Genomic DNA, 21,255 nt, shown 5'->3' with positions numbered 1-21,255 from the left:
CTACCAGTATTGCTGGAGCACAGTGAGAAAGAGAGGGGAGTGAGAGCTGAGGTCCCAGAGGGAGACAGATCATAGGCCAATCTGAGGGCTTCAGCTTAGAAAACCTTTGAGTGACATGATCTGACCTGGTTTCTTTTTACAGGATCATTTTGCCTACTGTGTTGAAAGTAGTAGACTGAAGAAGGCAAGGGTGCAGTGGGTGTATGTAGCTAAGGAATCGAGGTGAGTGGTGATGGTGGCTTGGACCAGGGGGATAGTGAAAAAGATGGTGAGAAGTGGCTGAAATCTAGACACACGTACTCTGAAGGTAGAGCCAACAAGATTTGCTGATGAACTAGATATTAGGTGTAAGAAAATAACAAAAATCAAGGATGACTTCTAGGTTTTTGGGTTAAGTAACTTAAAGGATGGATTGCCACTACGGAGATGGGGAAGACTGCTGGCGAAGCAGGTTTGGGGGAAGGCAGTAGAATCAAGGCTTATACATAGTGAGAGTTTCAGATGGCTATTGAACATTCAAATAGAAATACCAAGTAGGCAAGTTAAGAACAGCAGTGGTTAGGGATAGATTACTCAACCATCCACTCAACTACCTACCTACCCACTAATCCAACCACCTACCTACTGTATTTAAAGCCTCCAGATTGGGAGAGATCACCAAGGAATAAACGAGAAGCAGACAAAGAAAAAAAAAGACCAAGGACTGAATCCCAAGGCATCTAATGTTAAGAGGTGGAGAGAGAGGGAAAAATGAGCAAAGACAACGCAGATGTAGGAGAAAAACCTACTGGAAGCCTGCTGGAAAAAGGTATTCAAGCTTTTCTCCCCCCACAGTATTTTGCTCTCAGCCTTTGATTCTTTTAGCTGACGCCCTAGACAACATGGTACATGGCTGTACCTTGTCTGAATTCATGTCTGACAGAAAGTATGAGATAACAAATGATTATCCTTATTTTAAGTTTTATTAGGTAGCAACAGATAACTCATCATGTCTCAATACATAAAAATCAGCATCACCAACAGAAGTCACATAAATATATACAAGAGCAATATTCTCTAGTTCTCAGGCTGATTAACATATCTGATAGTTCTTCATGGGTTACTTCTAGTCAAAGTGTCTTTTACCCCTTTAAAGATTAACCCAGTCCTTTGGAAACATAGTCAGCTATCTCAATGATCTCCATGTGAACCATCTCTTTCCCAACTCATCTTATCCTCACAAACAAAACATTTTAATTTAAATTAAAACTCTAAGAATAGCAAGGTCAGGTTTAAAAGCTGAAAATAAACTTGCATCAAAAGCAAAAACCTAACTGAAGCTCTGCCATCTGCCCCCAGAGACATCTTTGCTTTCATTTCCTTGTACCCAAGGAGAAGACAATATAGAACGGAATTTCAGCAATTCTAATTTTAACTTTTCTAAGCTCAAATATATCCCTTTAGAATTCTTGGGGGAAAGGGTGGCTGTATCCTTAAGCACTTTAAATACTAACTTTTACAACTGCTCGATTGCTTCACATTTCTGCCCAGACTCTGGAAAAGATGATGGGGTTGTAAAAAAATTTTTTAAACTTTAGATAAGTAAAAGTTTCCATGGCTTCCTTCCAGTCCCAATTCCTTCCCCAGAGGTAATCGCTCTAATCAGTTTAATATTTTCCCTGCCAGATTCCACTCTATATATTTACATATATATGAACACACACAAATATGTTTTCGTACATTTTATTTTACCCAGATGGGATCACGCTTGCCAACTAACCTTATTTTCAACAAACATTTAACTATATGTCTTACAGGACGCTCTATGTTGGGATATAAAGATTTCCTATATTATTTTTAAACTGCTGGATGGTAATAAAAAACATGAATGTGTCATATTTGACACAACCATTCTCCTATCGGTGGACACTTACACTGTTTCTAATTTTTTGCTATTACAAATAAAGTTGTGATGAACCTCTTGTACATGCTTCTTTAAAAAAAAAAATTTTTTTTTAAATGGAGATGAAGTCTCACTATGTTGCCTACGCTGGTCTCAAACTCCTGGACTCAAATGATCCTCCCACCGTGGCCTCCCAAAGTGGTAGGATTATAGGTGTGAGCCACCATGCCCAGCCTGTACATGCTTCTTTGTGCTCATAAATAAGCACTTCTCAGCATATACTTAGAAGTGAAAATGCTGGGGTGAGATATAACCAAAACACAAGATATAACCAAAAGACACAGAAAGTCAGAAGATTTGGTCAATGTGTCCAAGCCTGTGGCAAGAGAGGAGAGATAGGGCTCTTCTAGGAAAACAGAGCTGGGACAGTAAAAAAAAAAAAAAGGTGCTGGGATGGTAGAAAATGACAGCTGTGAGGCAAGGAAAACTCAAACCATGTTTTTTCTGTGCTCTCACACCAAACAATCAACACCGAAGGCTTCTGTAACAAAATGTGTGGGGGTTTTCCTCTCCCACACCAAGCAGGGATCAGTTCTGCAGTGGATGCCAGCAGGGTGTCATCCAACTCAATTCTGAAGCTATCTACCGGAAGATAGCCCCAGAAACCAAGGTTGAGGGCTCAGTCCCACAACTCCCGCCTTCCTACCAGTCACAAGTCCGGGCCTCTGGAACTTCTGACCGACTAGTTTCAAGTTGGAATTTCCATGACCCCCTATTTGGGCTCAATTGCTAAAGCAGCCCATATAACTCAGGGAAACTCACATTTACCAGTATATTACAATGAATATAAGCCATACAGATTAAGAGATGCACAGGACGAGGTTGGGGGAAGCTGCACAGAGCTTCCATGCCCTCCCTGGGTGTGCTGCTCTCTAGGAACCTCCACGTGTTCAGTTACCCAGAAGCTCCCTGAACTCTGTCCTCTTAGGCCTTTTATGGAGACTTCATTGGATAGGCATGATTGGACAACCATGTTGAAATGTGATTGAACACAAAGGGTATGAGTTAATACTAATCGACTGAGTAGGAAAACCTAGCCAAGGCCTGTTTGTTCAGATTCTTCTCGGCCTTTCTGTGCAGGATTTTTTCCTCTAACATATGGGGCATGACCTTCTCTGGAATGAGGATCTTGTGACTCACAATCAGAAAGGCGGGGAAAGATCAGAGTCCTGCCTTGGGCAGGTAAAAGGAGGGCAGGAGAAAGTCAGAGACAGAGATTCTGTTTTCTGAGGCCTGCTCCTGAGGCCTAAAGTGCTCCAACATTATAACAAAAGACTGTTAACTCCAAAAGGCTATGACAGTTAGGAGCCGGGAACCTGAGACAAAAACATATATATATATGTGTCAACATCACAACAGTAAAGAGAAACTTCTGTCTCCTTTTTAATAATTTACATGAACCTCCTAGTTCACTTCTGTATCCAATATTTGAAAATACTCTTGAAAAGCCCACAGTCAACAAGGAAGGGCTGTTCATAGGCGAAAACTCACACAGAAGGAAATACATCAAAATGTTACCAGTGGCGAGCATGAAAATTTTAAATTTTGTTCTTTTTACTTTTCTGCTCTTTTTTTTTTGGAGATGGTGTCTTGTATGGTTGCCTGGGCTGGAGTGCAGTGGTGTGATCTCGGCTCACTGCAACCTCCACCTCTCAGGTTTAAAGCGATTCTCCTGCTTCAGCCTCCCAAGTAGCTGGGATTACAGGCGCCTGTCACCACGCCCAGCTGATTTTTGTATTTTTAGAGCTAGGGTTTCACCATGTTGGTCAGGATAGTCTCTAACTCCTAACCTCGTGATCTGCCCACCTTGACCTCCCAAAGTGCTGGGATTACAGGAATGAGCCACTGCACCCAGCCTACTTTTCTGCTTTTAAAATGTCCACACTAGGCTGGGCACAGTGACTTATGCCTGTAATCTCAGCACTCTGGGAGGCCAAAGTGGGTGGATTTCTTGAGCCCAGGAGTTCGAGACCAGCCTGGCCAACATGGTGAAACCCCATTTCTACAAAAAATACAAGAAAATTAGCCAGGCGTGGTGGCATGCACTTGTGGTCCCAGCTACTCAGGAGGCTGAGGTGGGAGGATCACCTGAGAGGATCACCTGAGCTCAGGAGGTCGAGGCTGCAGTGAGATATGATCACACCACTCTATTCCAGCCTGGACAAAGTGAGACCCTGTCTCAAAATAAATAAATAAATAGTCCACATTAAATATACAGGAAAAACACACTTGAAATTTACATTACAATGAGATGGTGAAAAAAGCACTTCTATATCAGCATGGAAAGTCATAAAAGCTTTGATAGAATGTAGTGACTAAGCTGAAAACCCAAAGAGGTGTCTCTAGGTGGCAAAAGGATAGGGCATGGTTTCTAGCAGGAGGGATAGGAGGGAACCGCATGCATTATGTCAGATGTTTGGGGTCCTGGAAAGCAGTTAGAATGACTGGCACATAGGGTCTGAGATAGCACAGACATCCTTAAGGTTATAATACGTGCTGTCTCAGGCCAGGCACGGTGGCTCATGCATGTAAACCTAGTACTTTGGGAGGCCGAGGCAGGTGGATTGCCTGAGCTCAGGAGTTCGAGACCAGCCTGGGCAACATGGTGAAACCCCATCTCTACTAAAATACAAAACACTAGCTGGGCGTGGTGGTGCGCACCTGTAATCCCAGCTACTCAAGAGGCTGAGACAGGAGAATCGCTTGAACCTGGGAGGCAGAGATTGCACTGAGCCGAGATCGTACCACTGCACTCCAGCCTGGGCAACAGAGCGAGACTCCATCTCAAAAAATAATAATAATAATAAAATAATAATAATGTGTTGTCTCCTTCATCATTAATAGAATTAGTTTTAAAATCTTGGCTAATCTAGTAAGAGCAAGATACCAGCTTGCGGCCGGACGCGGTGGCTCATGCCTGTAATCCCAGCACTTTGGGAGGCCGAGGCGGGTAGATCACGAGGTCAGATCGAGACCATCCTGGCCAACACCATGAAACCCCGTCTCTACTAAAAATACAAAAATTAGCCGGGCGTGGTGGCGGGCTCCTGTAGTCCCCGCTACTTGGGAGGCTGAGGCAGGAGAATGACCTGAACCGGGTAGGCGGAGCGTGCAGTGAGCCGAGATCGCGCCACTGCACTCCAGCCTGGGTGACAGAGTGAGACTCCGCCTCAAAAAAAAAAAAAAAAAAGATACCAGCTTGCTTTAATTTGCATTCATCTGATAATCAGTGAGGTATAATATATATATTTTTCACTTATTATTTCTTCTCTGCTTAGAAGTGGCAAATCTCAGGGAAGATCAACCACCACTATCTTTCCCAATCCATTCCATGGGTAAGTACTACACTCTCACCAAGGCGCCCAGGTACTAGAACCTCCTCAAGTGACATGAGCATCAGGAAGCACACAGCATACCTATGTGTAACTCACCAAAAATATTTATCCTAAATCTAATCAAGCCTCCAAACCTGGGCTGTTCAAAATGGTGACCATGATATACATGTAGCTACTGAGCACTTGAAATGTGGCTAGTGTAACTAAGAAACTGAATTTTGTATTTATTTAATTTTAATTAGTTTGTTTTTGTTGTTGTTTTACTGCTTCTTGTGAAGCAGAACTATCCCATAGGCAGTGTGCCCAGAAAGCCTTAATTAGTTTAACTAGCCACATAAGGCAGCTAGTGGCTGCCATACGGAACAACGAAGATACAGAACTTTTCCTTCACTTCAGAAAGTTCTATTGGATGGCACTGTTTTAGACTAAGTTGCTGGAAATACAGAGGATGGGGAAACAAGTTAAAGGAAACCAGGAAGAAACAATCAAACAAAACCAGGATGTGAGGCATTTTATAAGACAACTACCCTGGACTTTTTTTTTTTTTTTTTTTTTTGAGACGGAGTCTCGCTCTCTCGCCCAGGCTGGAGTGCAGTGGCGCAATCTCAGCTCACTGCAAGCTCCACCTCCCGGGTTCACGCCATTCTCCTGCCTCAGCCTCTCCAAGTAGCGGGGACTACAGGCACCCGCCACCACGCACAGCTAATTCTTTGTATTTTTAGTAGAGGTGGGGTTTCACTGTGTTAGCCAGGATGGTCTTGATCTCCTGACCTTGTGATCCGCCCGCCTTGGCCTCCCAAAGTACTGGGACTACAGGCATGAGCCACTGCGCCCGGCCCCTGGACTCTTATAAAATAGTCAGTATCTTTGGGGATAGGCATATGGAAAGAATGGAAATATAGTTCTATGATAAAACAGCTTAAAAAGACATACAAGCAACAGTAATGTGTGAACCTAGGTTAAGGCCTAGTGAGGAAACAAACATAACAAACATTTCATGATAACTGGGGACATTTGAATATAGAGTCAATACTGGATAATATAATGGAATTATTACAAATTTCCTTAGATGTGATAATGGTATCTGGTTATGTAGGAGACTGGCCTTATTCCAAAGAGATGCATGCTACTATTCACAATAGCAAAGAGGTGGAATCAACCCAGGTGCCCATCAATAGTGGACTGGATAAAGAAAGTGTACAAGTACAAAATGGAATACTATGCAGCCATAACAAAGAACAAAATAATGTCTTTTGCAGTAACGTGGTTACAGCTGGAGCCCATTATCCTAAGCAAATTAACACAGAAACAGAAAACCAAATACTGCATGTTCTCACTTATAAGTGGGAGTTAAACACTGGGTACACATGTACACAAAGATGGGAACAATAAACACTGGGGATTCTAAAAGTGGGGTGGGGGGAGGTTGAAAAACAACCCATCAGGTATTATGTTTGCTATTTGGGTGACAGGGTCATTAGAAGCCAAAACCTCAGCAACATGCAATATACCCATGTGCACATATATCCCTCAAATCTAAATTTTAAAATGGAAAGAAGGAAAGAGAGGGAGGAAGGGTGGGCGGGCACAAAGAAAGACAGGCTGGGCACAGTGGCCCATAATCCCAGCACTTTGGGAGGCCAAGGCATGTGGATCTCTTGAACCCAGAATTTCAAGACCAGCCTGGGCAACATGGTGAAACTCCGTCTCTACAAAAAATACAAAAATTAGCTGGGTGTGGTGGCTTGTGCCTGTAGTCCCAGCTACTCAGGAGGCTAACGTGGGAGTACTGCTTGAGCCTGGGAGGTAGAGGTGACAGTAAGCAGAGATTGTGCCACTGTACTCCAGCCTGGGTAACACAGGGAGATCCTGTCTCAAAAAAAAAAAAAAAAAAAAAAAAAAAAGAACAAGAAACAGAGAAGAGAAGAGAGGAGAAAAAAGTGAAAAGGAAAAGAAATACATGCTAAAGAACAGAATTTAAGAGTGATGTGTCACACTATCTACAACTCTACATTCAAATGGAATAGCCAAAAAAGTAACAATATAGAAAAGCGAGTATGCAAAACGTCAAAAGATATTATATTTAGAAGAAGGTATAGTGTTTATTGTATTATTTTTGAATCTTTCTTGTATGCTTGAAAATTTTCATGATTGAAAAGTTCGGAAAAAATAATTAGCCATGGAATTAGGGTAATATATAATCTTCTTTGCACTTTCTGTCTTTTCATTCTACTAGGAACACGTATTATTTTTATGAACAGAAAAAAATGGTAAGCTATAGTGGGCACTAGCTTACTCAAGTGATCAAACTTGGCTACACTAATACACTAATAGCATCACTAAGTGCTTACAAGGAGCACTTAAAAGCCTTCAGAGTGGGCTGGGCGTGGTGGTTCACACCTGTAATCCCAGTATTTTGGGAGGTCGAGGTGCACAGATCACCTGAGGTCAGGAGTTTGAGACCAGCCTGGCCAACATGGGAAACCCCGTCTCTACTAAAAATACAAAATTAGCCTGGCATGGTGGCACACACCTTTAATCCCAGCTACTCAGGAGACTGTGAGGCAGAAGAATGGCTTCAACTCAGGAGGCAGAGGTTGCAGTGAGCTGAGATTACACCACTGCACTCCAGCATGGGCGACAGAGCGACACTACGCTTCCAAAAAAAAAAAAAAAGCCTTCAGAATAAGAGCCTTGTTTATATAGTTTGTTATTGTTGTTGTTTCTGAGATAGGGTCTCACTTGGTTGCCCAGGACAGAGTGCAGTGGCATGATCACAGCTCACTGTAATCTTGACTTCCTGGCCTCAAGTGATCCTCCTGCCTTGGCCTCCCAAAGTATTGGGATTACAGGCATAAGCCACTGCACCCAGCATGTCTCCATTTTTAGGGTTAAAACGTTACAAATCACTCTAATGGTCTTGTCAAAAGCACCTATATATTTAAAACTAAAATGGTCACTAACACAAATATGTAATAACATTATGAATACCACTTTTCATATAGTCAATAGTATCTACTATGAATTTTTGCAAACACCAGAATGACAGTCACTAAAAAGTCAATCATATTAAGGATGACTCTAGAAGTAATCATAGTGGGCAGCCATTTACCATTTAGTAACAGCCTCAGAGCAGAGACGTTTCTCTGAAAAGAGAGAGAGGCAGTTCTACTAGGAATATGGCTCTGGGGCCAGTGTTGAATTACACTCGGCCACGTGAGCACAGAGCAAAAGCTGAGCACAGGAATCATCACAATTGCATCTCAGCCAGGCCCTTCACTGGAAGCTATGTCTATGTCAAGGTTTGCCTTCATCCCCGAACTGTAACTGAGAGGGAAGGCCCTTTCTGAGTTTTCAGCTGCTAGAAACAGGAGATTCAATACCGATTTACTTAAGGGCTTGAAAGGTAATGCCAGAGATCTATGGGATTCATTCTGTCTTCTAATGTAAAACTGCCTCATACCACCTTCTACATTAAAACATGATATGCTTTCTCTGATCACTTTATATAATCAATTTTTTTTCTTTTTTCTTTTTCTAAAGAGACAGGGTCTTGATCTGTTGCCCATAGCTTGCTGCAGCCTCAAACTGCTTAAGTAATCCTCCCTCCTCAGCCTCCTGAGATGGAACTATAGGTGCAAGCCACCATGTCCGGTTCATTTTTAAAAACTTCTTGTAGAGACAAGGTCTCCCTTTGTTGCCTAGGCTGGTCTCAAACTCCTGGGCTCAAGTGACCCTCCCACCTGGGCTTCTCAAAGTGCTGGGATTATAGGCGTGAGCCACTGCACCCAGACAAAATTATTTTTCTAAGGATAAGCTTTTAACTTCTTTTGCTGTATTTTTGTGTATGAGTTTTCCTAGAAGGGCGGAATAAAGATGCTTCCTCACACAAAAATATATGTTCATGTTAGGTGAACAAAGGCTTTCCTGAAATTTTTACTACGGAGCCACATTTCCCACTAAATCCTTTAAAAAGAATAAATTATCAGAATAAGATCCTCACATATAATGTACTAGGACACAATGATTCTTATATATTGTAGTGCTGTGACCAAAGGAGCTAAAAATATCTGTCTTCTTACCAAGTAAAAATAAAGACACGGTAGTGCTGACAGACATGGCAATGTTGACAAACACATAATCTGTCTTAGGGAAAGTGGCATCTATCACATCACCGTCCCTTGTAGCTTCCAACTCAGGAACTTGAATATAGCTGGTATATAATAAGTATTTATGCTTATTTTCTCCCCAACTCTATAATGTCAAACATACAGAAAAATTATTTGCCTATTTTAGTTCTGATTTTAAAGATAAAGCCATAGGCCATAGGCCATACATGTACATTGTTATTAGGAATTCATATTCATGTGATTTAAAATCCTTTAAAAATTAAATAATGGAAGTTCGAGAATGCCATCTAAATAAAGCCTGCTTTTAAACAAACGGGAGCAACTCAGGTCTCTCCTGACTTACAGCAATTTACATCTAGATACACTTTCTAATTTTAACATTTTTATTTAACAGTAAAATATTCCCAAGGTTAAAAACCTTTATTTGCTTTCAGAGACAAAAAAACAAAAACTATCTTCTAAGAGGTTGGAGTTTATCAATTTACAGTTTAAAATAAAGTTAAAATTCGGAACACAGCTCATTCATTTAATTAACACATACTTTGGTTGTTTTTCACTATGAGCCTTTCAGTCCTACTACTGTTGTTGTCTTTTTAATCCATATGTAGATATTACTGTAACATTTTTAAAAACCGATTTTTTAAACTGGTTGCCCACATTGAAAAATCAGAAGATCTTACATGATAATCCAGCTTTTTTTTTTTTGGACACAAAGTCTTGCTCTGCCGCCCAGGCTGGAGTGCAGCGGCGTGATCTCAGCTCACTGCAACCTCTGCCTCCTAGGTTCAAGCAATTCTCCTGCCTCAGCCTCCTGACTAACTGGGATTATAGGCACCCGCCACCACGCCCAGCTAATTTTCATATTTTTAGTAGAGACAGGGTTTCACCATGTTGGTCAGGCTGGTTTTGAACTCCTAACCTCAGGTGATCCACCTGCCGTGGCCTCCCAAAGTGCTGGGATTACAGGCGTGAAATGTAGGGTCCAGCCCTACAGGGCTTGACGGGTGTTCTCCCTGTGTGTGGAGACGAGAGAGCGTAAGAAATAAAGACACACGACAAAGAGATAAAGAGAAAACAGCTGGGCCCAGGGGACTACTACCACCAAGACGCGGAGACCGGTAGTGGCCCTGAATGGCTGGGTGCACTGATATTTATTGTATACAAGACAAGGGGGCAGGGTAAGGAGAGTGAGTCATCCAAGTGATTGATAAGGTCAAGCAAGTCACATGATCATAGGACAGGGGGCCCTTCCCTTACAGGTAGCCGAAGCAGAGAGGGAAGACAGCATACGTCAGCGTTTTCTTCTATGCACTTATCAGAAAAATCAAAGACAGGCCGGCACGGTGGCTCACCTGTAATCTCAGCACTTTGGGAGGCCGAGGCAGGTGGATCACGAGGTCAAGAGATCAAGACCATCCTGGCCAACATGGTGAAACCTTGTCTCTACTAAAAATACAAAAAATTATTTGTTTTTTGTATGGTGGCCCACGCCTGTATTCCCAGCTACTTGGGAGGCTGAGGCAGGAAAATCGCTCGAACCTGGGAGGTGGAGGTTGCAGTAAGCCGAAATCGCGCCACTGCACTCCAGCCTAGCAATAAGGTCGAGACTCCGTCTCAAAAAAAAAAGAGAGAAAGATCAAAGACTTTAAGACTTTAACTATTTCTTTTACCGCTATCTTCTAAGAACTTCAAAGAGGAACCAGGAGTATGGGAGGAACATGAAAGTAGACGAGGAGCATGACCACTGAAGCACAGCACCACAGGGAGGGGTTTAAGCCTCCAGATGACTGCAGGCAGGCCTGGATAATATCCAACCTCCCACAAGAAGCTGGTGAAGCAGAGTGTTCCCTGACTCCTCCAAGGAAAGGGAGACTCCCTTTTGCGGTCTGCTAAGTAACGGGTGTCTTCCCAGGCACTGGCGTTACTGCTTGACCAAGGAGCCCTCAAGCAGTCCTTATGCGGGCGTGACAGAGGGCCCACCTCTTGCCTTCTTGGTCACTTCTCACAATGTCCCTTCAGCGCCTGACCCTATATCCGCCAGTTATTCCTTGGTTACATTAGTAATACAACAAACAGTAATATTAAAAGCTAATGATTAATAATGCTTATGCTGATTGATAATGTCCACGATCATCTCTATATCTAATTTGTATGATAACAATTCTTATTCTAACTATTTTCTTTATTATACTGAAACAGTTTGTGCCTTCAGTCTCTTGCCTCGGCACCTGGGTAATCTTCCGCCCACAGTGAGCCACCAAGCCCGGCCAAGAATCCAGCTTTCAAGTTTCTCTTGAAACATCAGAGGATCTAATCACACTGGGTCTTCCCCTCATCCCCATCTTTATTTAGGTCTAACTGACAAATAAAAATTGTATACATTTATGGCGTACAGCATGATGTTTTGATGTATGGATACACATTGGGACTTAACTACCATTAGTGTATTAGTGTAGCCAAGTTAGTTTGATCACTTGATTAAGCTAGTGCCCACTATAGCTTACCATTTTTATCCGATTATAAAAATAATACATGTTCCTAGTAGAATGAAAAAACGGAAAGTACAAAAAAGATTGTATATTATCCTAATTCAAGCATCTGTGTATACTTTTTTTTGTTAACAGACAGGGTCTTGATCTGTAACCCAGGCTGGAATGCACTGGTGCAATCATGGCTCACTGCAGCCTTGATGCTGGGCTCAAGCAATCCTCCCTCCTCAGCCTCCCAAGTAGCTGGGACTACAGCTGTACCCAACTTGTCAGAGGTGTACTTACTGTCAACCGCCCGTCCCCTTCCTGACAAGTTTATGAGCTGCAGACCCCTGACCATATTACTTCCTCATAATTCCCCAAACTGCTTTACTTATGTTGAAATGATCAAAAGTATCCTTAATATATTATTCATAAAGTTTTGCTACTAAATGATATATATTTTGTGATTAAAGTTCTGGGTTTTAAAAATGCATGTTATTTCTCTGATAAATCCTAGGATAGCCTACACTCCACTTTCTATTCACAACTGCTCAGGCTGAGTAAAAGGTAAAGATGAAAATACAAAACAGTCATACTGTGCCTTCACTTTTTTTCCCCACTCCAGAGCCAAACATTTACGAACTAAAAAACGGGTAACAATGATTATCTTAAATTACTCCCAAGTAGTCACAGATTTTTTAAGTGTTCTACTCTTGTATAACATGAAACATGAAATTTTGCTTTCCTGTTAGATACTGTTCTGAGATACCATATGGAGCCTTCTGGTTGCTATATGTGTGTGTATATATATAGAGAGATATATATAAAAATACATATATACATAGATATACACACATATATACAAATATATATATATATAAAAAAAGAGAACCTTTTTTTTTTTTTTTTTTTTTTTGAGATGAAGTCTCGCTCTTATCCCCCAGGCTGGGGTACAATGGCGCGATCTCAGCTCACTCCAACTTCCACCTCCTGGGTTCAAGCGATTTTCCTGCCTCAGCCTCCCAAGTAGCTGGGATTACAGGCGCCTGCCACCACGCCTGGCTAATTTTTGTATTTTTAGTAGAGACAGGGTTTCACCATGTTGGCCAGGATGGTCTCGAACTCCTGACCTCAGGTGATCCGCCTGCCTTGGCCTCCCAAAGTGCTGAGATTACAGGCGTGAACCACCGTGCCCAGCCAAGAACAACCACTCTTTTGCAGGGACAGGGAATACATGGTACAGGAATTAGGATAAGAAGATACATTTAAAAAAAAATTTTTTTTATTATACTTTAAGTTCTAGAGTACATGTGCACAACTTGCAGGTTTGTTACATATGCATACATGTGCCATGTTGGTGTGCTGCACCCATTAACTCGTCATTTACATTACGTGTATCTCCTAATGCTATCCCTCCCCCTACCCCATCCCATGACAGGCCCTGGTGTGTGATGTTCCCCACCCTGTGTCCAAGTGTTCTCATTGTTCAATTCCCATCTATGAGTGAGAACATGCGGTGTTTGGTTTTCTGTCCTTGTGACAGTTTGCTCAGAATGATGGTTTCCAGCTTCATCCATGTCCCTACAAAGGACATGAACTCATCCTTTTTTATGGCTGTATAGTATTCCATGGTGTATATGTGCCACATTTTCTTAATCCAGTCTATCATTGATGGACATTTGGGTTGGTTCCAAGTCTTTGCTATTGTGAATAGTGCTGCAATAAACATACATGTGCGTGTGTCTTTATAGCAGCATGATTTATAATCCTTTGGGTACATACCCAGTAATGGGATGGCTGGATCAAATGGTATTTCTAGTTCTAGATCCTTGAGGAATTGCCATGCTGTCTTCCACAATGGTTGAACTAGTTTACAGTCCCACCAACAGCATAAAAGTGTTCCTATTTCTCCACATCCTCTCCAGCACCTGTTGTTTCCTGACTTTTTAATGATCACCATTCTAACTGGTGTGAGATGGTATCTCATTGTGGTTTTGATTTGCATTTCTCTGATGGCCAGTGATGATGAGCATTTTTTCATGTGTCTGTTGGCTGCATAAATGTAGAAGATACATATTTTTAAAATAAAGTTCACTATGGCATTTTCCACATTCTTATTAGAAAATACAAATGGTGCTGGGCATGGTGGCTCATGCCTATAATCCTAGCACTTTTGGAGGCCAAGGTGGGCAGATCGCTTGAATTCAGGAGTTCGAGACCAGCCTGGGCAACATGGTGGAACCCCGGCTCTACAAAAAATACAAAAATTAGCTGGGTGTGGTGGTGCATGCTTACCTGTAGTCCCAGCTACTCAGGAGGCCAAGGTGGGAGGATCACTTGAGCCAGGGAGGTGGAGGTGGCAGTGAGCTGAGATCACACCACTGCACTCCAGCCTAAGCAACAGAGCAAGACCCTGTCTCCAAAAAGAAAAAAAAAAAAAAAAAAAAGAAAAAGAAAAGAAAATACAAATGGAATCAAGAAGAGTTAAAATAACTTTTTTTGGTTGTTTTTTTTTTTTTTTTTTTTTTTTTTTTTTTTTTTTTTTTTTTGAGATGGAGTCTCGCTGTGACGCCCAGGCTGGGGTACAATGACACGATCTTGGCTCACTGCAACCTCTGCTTCCCAGGTTCAAGCAATTCTCCTGCCTCAGCCTCCTGAGTAGCTGGGACTACAGGCACATGCCACCACACCCAGCTAACTTTTGTATTTTTGGTAGAGACGGGGTTTCACCATATTGGCCAGGCTAGTCTCAAACTCCCGACTTCAAGTGATCCACCCACCTTGGGCTCCCAAAGTGCTGGGATAATAAGGGTGAGCCACCGCGGCTGGCCTAAAATAACTTCTTGATAGACTGCAGATAGATTAACAAGGCTAGAGATAATTGAGCAGCTCTGAACTCTTGCGGTGCCATTAGGAAGGCAATCTCAATTATTCTACATTAAGGTATTTAGACTTTCAAACTTCCTTTTTTTTTTTTTCCACTTTCTTTTTAAGTTGTCCATGACCTGCTGGATTTTTCTTTTTTTCTTTTACAACTTTCTTTAATGAAGGTTAATTAAGTAAAACATGCTGTGGAATTTTTATTTTATGTATAACACTGTACATACGTAACTTGTACAAAAACTTGAGGGAGGGCAGCAAAGATACAGGGAAATCTACGCAGACATCACCAACCTGAAGATGGGCTGTTTCTATGGCAAAGCAACAGGTGGCATGAGCCAGAGGAGTAGCACAGAAGTACTATCAGGATAGAAGTGAGGAAGTCACAGAGAATAACCACACTTTTTAAAAATGCAATGGCTGTGTCACAAACTATCAGGCTGACTACAAATACAGTCGGCCCTCCGTATTTGTGCACTACACATCTGTGGATTCAACCAACTGCAGATCGAGAATTTTTTAAAAAAATTTTATCTGTACTGAACACGTACCGACTTTGTTCCCTTGTATTTCCTAAACAATATAGTATAACTACAGTTGATCCTTGAATAATGTTGATCCTTGAACAAGTTGGTAGGGTGCCAACTCCCACGCAGTCAAACATCTGTGTATACTTTTTTTTTGTTAACAGAAAGGGTCTTGATCTGTCACCCAGGCTGGAATGCACTGGCACAATCATGGCTCACTGCAGCCTTGATGCTGGGTTCAAGCAATCCTCCCTCCTCAGCCTCCCAAGTAGCTGGGACTACAGGTATGTGTCAACACGCCCAACTAATTTTTTTTTTTAATTTTTTGTGTTTTGTAGTGATAGGGTCTCACTATGTTGCCCAGGCTGTTCTCAAACTCCTAGCCTCTAGCCACCATGTCCGGTGGGTATGTAATTTTTGACTCCCCCAAAACTTAACTACTAATAATCTACTACTGACCAGAAGCCTTACCAATAGTAGTTGATTAACATATATTCTGTATGTTGTGTGTATTATTTACTATATTCTTATATTAAAGCTAGAAAAAGAAAATGTTATTAAGAAAACCATAAGGAAGAAAATATATATTTACTATTCATTAGGTGGAAGTGGAGCCTGGTAAAGGTTTTTTCCTGTCATCTTCACATTGAGTAGGCTAAGGAAGAGGAGGAGGAAGAGGAGGGGCTGGTCTTGCTGTCTCAGGGGCTACCTCAGAGGCAGAAGTGAAGGAGGTAAAAGAGGAAGCAGGAAAGGCAGGTACACTCAGTATAATGGTGTAACTTTTACTGGAAAAAAATCCACATATAAATGAACCCATGCAGTTCAATCCCCTGTTGTTTAAGGGTCAACTGTATTTACATAGTGTTTACATTGCATGAGGTAGCATAAGTAATCCACAAATGATCTAAAGTATATGTGAGGATATGTGTAGGTCATATGCAAATACTCTGCCACTTTATATAAGGGGCTTGAGCATGTGCAGATTTTTATATCCACCAAGGGTCCTGAAACCAATACCAAGGAATGGATACCAAGGAATGGCTATACTTTACGCACATAATTTTCTCCTCCTGTTTCTGTTTTTGGATGTTCTCTATTCTTGTGATAATACTCTTGGGATGGCTGAGGTGAGAAAAGGTAAAGGAAATGGGAATGTAAGACGAAGAGAAGACAGAACAGTTTCAGACACAGCTTCCCTTTTTTCCCCTGTCACACAAGAGTTTTACCTTTCCCACTGAATTAGCAAGAAAGAATAGCTCTGAGATCATACAAAGAGGTGCTTTTCTTTTTTATTACAGAAAGACTATCACATGGCTGGCTCACACAGCTTCTGCTGCCCTAGTCTAAAGAGGCACTGTTACTAAAGCCCATGGCAGGCCATGGGAGCAAGCCTGTTCCCCTAACCCTGTAAGGGGTCACTCTAATAGGATTTTGACCACAAGCAGCTAAAAAAGGAAGCTAATTTGCAAAAGGGAATATTTTAACCCTCTCCTTAAATGTGATTGCTAATGTGTCAAATGCTTCAGATTTATCTGTTTCTGAAATTCAGCCAATATGCTAAAATTTTTAAGCTGGGCTGAACAAAGCTTTAGAACAGGTGGAATTTAATGAGACCTAGGACTGACAATGCCATGATAAACTACTGAATAATCTCAATCCTTTCATGTTTATATAAAAACTTTTTCTAGTAACAAAAGAAACATATGCTCAATGCAGAGAACTTGATAACCTATGAACTAACATAAAGATAACCACTGAAAACATTTTGGTGGACATCTTTCAAGGAGCCATAACATTAGGAGTGTCAGGGACGAAAGATGTCCTGGATTCAAATCTTATCTTGAGCATATTAGGCTGGACACAACTTGTTGGGGCAAATCACTCAACCTCAGCCTTTTCTCTCCTGTAAAATGTAGATAGTAACAGTTCCTACTACATACACAGGACCTTTGGAAAAGGTGCTGCAGATGGTACTTAACCATGGATTGCCATGCTTTTATAGCACGTGACTTCACTACTCTGAGCACAGCTAAGAGAATTAAAAATCAGCAACTGATGCAAAGGTAAGGTAGACATTTTCAAAATAGCCAGAAGCTAATGATGTGACCTGGCAGCTCTGCTCAAAGGGGTATACTACATGAAGTTGTCACTAGGCAAAACCAATCAGGTCCTCTCTTAGGAAGGCTGAATACAGAGTCAACAGACAGGTAAGTTTTGCATAAGACACGAAAAACACAAAATAAAAGCAGTAAGCTAGGAGGCTGAGAAGAGATGAGATACGCAGGTCCTCCGCAGTGGAAGAGGGTGGGGGGCTGAGCCATTGGCGTGTGACCAGGCTCCTTGAGCCACTCTGCTTTCCACTGTTGTTCCACCTGCCACGAGTGATGCCTGCCTGTGCACTGTGACCCAAGTTTCCAGCTTTGTACAGCCTTGGCTGGGCAATTGCTGTGACAATGTCATGTTTTCCTCACTTAACTGAGGCATTTGGAGAGTATGTCTATTTCTGACAACCTAAAAGGGCACATTGCGGTTGCATTTCTGTAGCTGTTCTAATAGTTAGGTCAATAATTGTAGCACTCTACTAAGCACTTGAGATATATGTTGAACACTGGAGATTCGACAATGAGCAAGAAAAAACGGGACCAGGGGCGGTGGCTCGCACCTGTAATCTCAGCACTTTGCGAGGCCAAGGCAGGTGGATCACCTGAGGTGAGGAGTTAGAGACCAGCCTGGCCAACATGGCGAAACCCCGTCTCTACTAAAAATACAAAATCAGCCGGGCGTGGTGGTGCATGACTATAATCCCAGCTACCCGGGAGGCTGAGGCAGGAGAATCATTTGAACCCGGGAGGCAGAGGTTGCAGTGAGCCAAGATCGTGCACTCCAGCATGGGCGACAACAGTGAAACTCCATCTCAAAAAAAGAAAAAAGAAAAAATGGGGAACAGGTACAACGGCCTGCACCTGTAATCCTAGCACTTTGGGAAGCTGAGGCAGGAGGGGCTGGAAGCTAGGAGACCCTTGGCAACATAGCAAGACCCTGTCTCTAACAAATAATAATAAATTAGCCAGGCATGTTGGCATGCACCGGTAGTTCCAGCTACTCAGGGTGCTGACGAAGGAAGATTGCTTGAGCCCAGGAGTTTGAGGTTACAGTGAGCTATGACCACACCACTGCACTCTAGCCTGGGAAGAAAAGAAAGAAAAAGAAAAAGGAAAAAAGGAGAGAGAAAGAGAGAAAAAAGAAAGAGAGAGAGAGAGAAAGAAAAAGAAACGAGAGAGAGGAAGGAAGGAAGGAAGGAAGGAAGGAAGGAAGGAAGGAAGGCAGGCAGGCAGGCAGGCAGGCAGGCAGGCAGGCTACACCGAGTATGAAGTCTAGCACAAAAGACAGATAATTAAACAAGCAACATCAATAAAGCATGAACAATACTACAGTGCTAGAAATACAGACTGCAATGGAAACATACAGCATGAGTGAACCTACTAGAAGGAATCACAAAGATTTCATGAATGAAGTAACCTTCATGTTGATGCACTAAATTTGCTATGTTGATTCATGCTGTGTGAACTCCATGACCCCCAGCCTTGTGATGTTAAGGAGTTTTGATGAAGCAAAGGTGAACAGGGTCAGCGTGCCCTATCAGGTCACCTAAGAGTCGTGGCCTCATTTAATAGGAAGGCTCAGTTTCTTCAGCAGGTAAGCATCTTTCAATCCTAGAAACATTTAGAATTAAATATAAAAATGTTTAAGGGAATCAATAAGTATTTTATAATTTATAATATTTTAGTCTTAAATATTATAATGTTTATTACCACATAAGTATTTTTGTGTTAAGGAGACCAGACATAATCTAAGATTTTGTAATGCTTACAAGAATGTTACCTATTATGGCTGGCAGTCCTGTGGCCTCAAATTTTAAAAATATAGTTGAATAATTTATTTCCGACTCTTAAGTTAAAAATCTTAAGAAGCTTATAGATAGCATGGGAATATTTAAAGACTCTAAAACATCTTATATCTAAGTGTAATATATGAGATTTACAGGAGTTTGTTAAAAAAGAGTGTTTTTTTCTTTGAAAATGCCATGTTTTGTTTTTTTGTTTTTTTTGTTTTTTTTTTGAGACGGAGTCTCGCTCTGTCGCCCAGGCTGGAGTGCAGTGGCGCCATCTCGGCTCACTGCAAGCTCTGCCTCTCGGGTTCACGCCATTCTCCTGCCTGAGCCTCTCTGAGTAGCTGGGACTACAGGCGCCCGCCACCACGCCCGGCTAATTTTTTTTTTGTATTTTTAGTAGAGACGGGGTTTCACCATGGTCTCGATCTCCTGACCTCGTGATCCGCCCTCCTCGGCCTCCCAAAGTGCTGGGATTACAAGCGTGAGCCACCGTGCCCGGCCTGTTTTTTTGTTTTTTAAGATGAGGTCTTGCTATGTTGCCCTGGCTGGTCTTAAACTCCTGGGCTCACGTGATCCTCCTGCCTCAGCCTCCCCAGTAGCTGGGACTACAGGCCCATACCACCAGGCCTGGCTATAAATGTTATTATTATTAATTTTAATTGACACATAATAATTTTAAGTATTTATGAAGTACAGTGACATTTTGCTACATGTATACAATATATGATAAATCTGGTTGGGCATAATATGGCTGTAATCCCAGCACTTTGGGAGGCCAAGGCAGGTGGACTGCCTAAGGTCAGGAGTTTTAGACCAGCCTGGCCAACATGGTGAAACCCCATCTCTACTAAAAATACAAAAATTAGCTGGGCATGGTGGCGGGCATCTGTAATCCCAGCTACTTGGGAGGCTGAGGCAGGAGAATCGCTTGAAACCCAGAGGCGGAGGTTGCAGTGAGCACTCCAGTCTGGATGACAGAGCGAGACTCTGCCTCAAAACAAACAAACAAAAGGTTATATATACATGTGAGTGGGGTGGGGGAGTTTGGGAGGGGTGTTGCTGCTCCTAATCCCTGCCTTGTTCAATGTATTTTTTGGCCATCTGTCTTCTTTTGAGAAACATTTATTCACAACATTTGCACATTTTAATACTGGATTCTTTTTGCTGTTGAGTTCTTTGTATATACTGAATAGTAATCCCTTGTTGAATGAATATTTTGCATATATTTTCTCTCATTCTGTAGACTGTCTCTTCACTGTTGTTTCCTTTGCTGTGCGTAAGGTTTTTAGTTTGATACAATCCAATCTGTCTGTATTTGCTTTTGTTACCTGTGCTTTTGAGGTTTTACCTATAAAATCTCTGTCCAGACCAATGTCCTAAAGTGCTTCCCCCTGTGTTTACTTGTAGTAGTTTTTCACAAGACTTTTTTTCATCGAAGAGCTTTATAAAGTTTTTTTTTTAAGTAGGACAACTGAAGTTCTTAAAAAAATCAAATATATTAAATGTATAAATGCAATCTGAAACATCTGAAGGTTTTCAACCAATTGGTATAGAGGTATTATCCACAAAGCCCCTCAAAAAGTGGCTATTAAAATCTCCTACATTTGGCCGGGCGAGGTGGCTCACGCCTGTAATCCCAGCACTATGGGAGGCCGACGCGGGTGGATCACGGGGTCAGGAGATCGAGACCACGGTGAAACCCCGTCTCTACTAAAAATACAAAAAAAATTAGCTGGGCGCGGTGGTGGGCGCCTGTAGTCCCAGCTAATGGGGAGGCTGAGGCAGGAGAATGGCGTGAACCCGGGAGGCGGAGCTTGCGGTGAGCCGAGATCGCGCCACTGCACTCCAGCCTGGGCAACAGAGCAAGACTCTGTCTTAAAAAAAAAAAAAAAAAGCTCCTACATTTACAAATAAAAAATCAGATCTGAAAGCATAAACATCTTGAAAACTAAGCAAATCTCTAAATAGTGCTTTGTTTACAAAAGCTTCCCTTCAAGGACAATAAAAGACATCTATCAACATTTCAAGTCTCTGATTTCAAGTCTAATTCTCTGTTGATAAAACTGGAAAATCCACTT

The 21,255-nt window shown here is 42.0% G+C and overlaps 1 protein-coding gene and 1 long non-coding RNA gene across 2 annotated transcripts in view; one reads left to right on the top strand and one right to left on the bottom strand.

Annotated features, from left to right (window-relative positions):
* NUDT3 (nudix hydrolase 3) overlaps positions 1-21,255 on the bottom strand; it is a 117,199-nt gene that overhangs the window by 38,738 nt on the left and 57,206 nt on the right. The window lies entirely within an intron of this gene.
* On the top strand, positions 178-11,754 carry LOC134735684 (uncharacterized). Its single transcript, XR_010119052.1, has 3 exons — positions 178-222; positions 637-808; positions 11,607-11,754. It is a non-coding gene; the product is annotated as an uncharacterized lncRNA (long non-coding RNA).

Source organism: Symphalangus syndactylus, chromosome 23 (assembly GCF_028878055.3).
Source record: "Symphalangus syndactylus isolate Jambi chromosome 23, NHGRI_mSymSyn1-v2.1_pri, whole genome shotgun sequence".
NCBI lineage: Eukaryota > Metazoa > Chordata > Mammalia > Primates > Hylobatidae > Symphalangus > Symphalangus syndactylus.
This window is presented reverse-complemented; position numbering and strand designations above follow the sequence as displayed.